The sequence below is a fragment of the Rattus rattus genome, chromosome 6 (genome assembly GCF_011064425.1).
Source record: "Rattus rattus isolate New Zealand chromosome 6, Rrattus_CSIRO_v1, whole genome shotgun sequence".
NCBI lineage: Eukaryota > Metazoa > Chordata > Mammalia > Rodentia > Muridae > Rattus > Rattus rattus.
Genome location: NC_046159.1, coordinates 23,745,349 through 23,749,480, shown reverse-complemented (window position 1 = coordinate 23,749,480; position 4,132 = coordinate 23,745,349).

Below are 4,132 nucleotides of genomic sequence, written 5' to 3'. Positions count from 1 at the left end.
AAATATACTATCATATCATCTGCAAATAGTGATATTTTGACTTCTTCTTTTCGATCTGTATCCCCTTGACCTCCTTTTTGTTGTCTGATTGCTCTGGCTAGAACTTCAAGAACTATATTGAATAAGTAGGGAGAGTGGGCAGCCTTGTCTAGTCCCTGATTTTAGTGGGATTGCTTCAAGTTTCTCTCATTTAGTTTAATGTTAGCAACTGGTTTGCTGTATATGGCTTTTACTATGTTTAGGTATGGGCCTTGTATTCCTATTCTTTCCAGGACTTTTATCATGAAGGGGTGTTGAATTTTGTCAAATGCTTTCTCAGCATCTAATGAAATGATCATGTGGTTTTGTTCTTTCAGTTTGTTTATATAATGGATCACGTTGATGGTTTTCCGTATATTAAACCATCCCTGCATGCCTGGGATGAAGCCTACTTGATCATGGTGGATGATTGTTTTGATGTGCTCTTGGATTCGGTTTGCCAGAATTTTGTTGAGTATTTTTAAGTCAATGTTCATAAGGGAAATTGGTCTGAAGTTCTCTTTCTTTGTTGGGTCTTTGTGTGGTTTAGGTATAAGAGTAATTGTGGCTTCATAGAAGGAATTCGTAGTGCTCCATCTGTTTCAATTTTGTGGAATAGTTTGGATAATATTGGTATGAGGTCTTCTATGAAGGTCTGATAGAATTCTGCACTAAACCCGTCTGGACCTGGGCTCTTTTTTGGTTGGGAGGCCTTTAATGACTGCTTCTATTTCCTTATGAGTTATGGGGTTGTTTAACTGGTTTATCTGTTCCTGATTTAACTTCGGTACCTGGTATCTGTCTAGGAAATTGTCCATTTCCTGTAGATTTTCAAGTTTTGTTGAATATAGGCTTTTATAGTAAGATCTGATGATTTTTTGAATTTCCTCTGAATCTGTAGTTATGTCTCCCTTTTCATTTCTGATTTTGTTAATTTGGACACGCTCTCTGTGTCCTCTCGTTAGTCTGGCTAGGGGTTTATCTATCTTGTTGATTTTCTCAAAGAACCAACTTTTGGTTCTGTTGATTCTTTCTATGGTCCTTTTTGTTTCTACTTGGTTGATTTCAGCTCTGAGTTTGATTATTTCCTGCCTTCTACTCTTCCTGGGTGTATTTGCTTCTTTTTGTTCTAGAGCTTTTAGGTGTGCTGTCAAGCTGCTGACATATGCTCTTTCCTGTTTCTTTCTGCAGGCACTCAGCGCTATGAGTTTTCCTCTTAGCACAGCTTTCATTGTGTCCCATAAGTTTGGGTATGTTGTACCTTCATTTTCATTAAATTCTAAAAAGTTTTTAATTTCTTTCTTTATTTCTTCCTTGACCAGGTTATCATTGAGTAGAGCATTGTTCAGTTTCCACGTATATGTGAGCATTCTTCCCTTATTGTTATTGAAGACCAGCTTTAGGCCGTGGTGGTCCGATAGCACGCATGGGATTATTTCTATCTTTCTGTATCTGTTGAGGCCTGTTTTTTGACCAATTATATGGTCAATTTTGGAGAAAGTACCATGAGGAGCTGAGAAGAAGGTATATCCTTTTGCTTTAGGGTAGAACGTTCTATAAATATCCGTTAAGTCCATTTGGCTCATGACTTCTCTTAGTCTGTCTCGTCTCTGTTTAATTTCTGTTTCCATGATCTGTCCATTGATGAGAGTGGGGTGTTGAAATCTCCTACTATTATTGTGTGAGGTGCAATGTGTGTTTTGAGCTTTAGTAAGGTTTCTTTTTTTTACGTATGTAGGTGCCCTTGTATTTGGGGCATAGATATTTAGGATTGAGAGTTCATCTTGGTGGATTTTTCCTTTGATGAATATAAAGTGTCCTTCCTTATCTTTTTTGATGACTTTTAGTTGGAAATTGATTTTATTTGATATTAGAATGGCTACTCCAGCTTGCTTCTTCTGACCATTTGCTTGGAAAGTTGTTTCCCAGCCTTTCACTCTGAGGTAGTGTCTGTCTTTGTCTCTGAGGTGTGTTTCCTGTAGGCAGCAGAATGCAGGGACCTCATTGTGTATCCAGTTTGTTAATCTATGTCTTTTTATTGGGGAGTTGAGGCCATTGATGTTGAGAGATATTAAGGAATAGTGATTATTGCTTCCTGTTATATTCATATTTGGACGTGTTATGTTTGTGTGCTTTTCTTCTCTTGTTTTGTTGCCAAGATGATTAGTTTCTTGCCTCTTCTAGGGTATAGCGTTGCCTCCTTGTGTTGAGCTTTACCATTTATTATCCTTTCTAGTGCTGGATTTGTAGAAAGATATTGTGTAAATTTGGTTTTGTCATGGAATATCTTGGTTTCTCCATCTATGTTAATTGAGAGTTTTGCAGGATACAGTAACCTGGGCTGGCATTTGTGTTCTCTTAGGGTCTGTATGACATCAGTCCAGGATCTTCTGGCCTTCATAGTTTCTGGCGAGAAGTCAGGTGTGATTCTGATAGGTCTGCCTTTATATGTTACTTGACCTTTTTCTCTTACTGCTTTTAATATTCTTTCTTTATTTTGAGCGTTTAGTGTTTTGACTATTATGTGACGGGAGGTGTTTCTTTTCTGGTCCAATCTATTTGGAGTTCTGTAGGCTTCTTGTATGCTTATGGGTATCTCTTTTTTTTAGGTTAGGAAGTTTTCTTCTATGATTTTGTTGAAGATATTTACTGGTCCTTTGAGCTGGGAGTCTTCACTCTCTTCTATACCTATTATCCTTAGGTTTGATCTTCTCATTGAGTCCTGGATTTCCTGTATGTTTTGGACCAGTAGCTTTTCCGCTTTACATTATCTTTGACAGTTGAGTCAATGATTTCTATGGAATCTTCTGCTCCTGAGATTCTCTCTTCCATCTCTTGTATTCTGTTGGTGAAGCTTGTATCTACAGCTCCTTGTCTCTTCTTTTGGTTTTCTATATCCAGGTTATTTCCATGTGTTCTTTCTTGATTGCTTCTATTTCCATTTTTAATTCCTTCAACTGTTTGTTTGTGTTTTCCTGGAATTCTTTCAGGCATTTTTGCGATTCCTCTCTGTAGGCTTCTACTTGTTCTCTAAGGGAGTTCTTCACGTCTTTCTTGAAGTCCTCCAGCATCATGATCAAATCTGATTTTGAAACTAGATCTTGCTTTTCTGGTGTGTTTGGATATTCCATGTTTGTTTTGGTGGGAGAATTGGGCTCCGATGATGCCATGTAGTCTTGGTTTCTGTTGCTTGTGTTCCTGCGCTTGCCTCTCGCCATCAGATTATCTCTAGTGTTACTTTGTTCTGCTAATTCTGACAGTGGCTAGACTGTCCTATAAGCCTGTGTGTCAGGAGTGCTGTAGACCTGTTTTACTGTTTTCTTTCAGCCAGTTATGGGGACAGAGTGTTCTGCTTTCGTGTGTGTAGTTTTGTCCCTCTACAGGTCTTCAGCTGTTCCTGTGGGCCTGTGTCTTGAGTTCACCAGGCAGGTCACTTGCAGCAGAAAAGTTGGTCTTTCCTGTGGTCCCGAGGTTTGAGTTCGCTCGCGGGGTGCTGCCCACGGGCTCTCCGCGGTGGCAGCAACCAGGAAGATCTGCGCCGCCTCTTCCGGGAGCCTCCGTGCACCAGGGTTCCAGATGGCCTCCGGTGTTTTCCTCTGGAATCAGTAATGTGTGCAGAGAGCAGTCTCTTCTGGTTTCGCAGGCGTGTCTGCCTCTCTGAAGGTTTAGCTCTCCCTCCCTCGGGATTTGGGTGCAGAGAACTGTTTATCCGGTCTGTTTCCTTCAGGTTCCGGCGGTGTCTCAGGCAGGGCTCCTGCCTCACCTGGGCCCTCTCCCACGGGAGCCCAGAGGCCTTATACAGTTTCCTCTTGGGCCAGGGATGTGGGCAGGGGTGGGCAGTGTTGGTGGTCTCTTCTGCTCTGCAGCCTCAGGAGTGCCCACCTGACCAGGCGGTAAGGTATCTCTCCCACGGGTTCTGGGAGCAGAGAGCTGCTGCGGGCCGGGATCCGCGGGTGTGGGACTCCTGTATCCCATTTTTATAATGGTATTTCATATCTCTGGAGTCTAACTTTTTTTAGTTCTTTGTATATTTTGGATATTAGCCCTCTATTGGATGTAGAATTGGGAATTTTTTTTCCAATCTGTTGGTTGCCATTTTGTCCTAATGACAGTG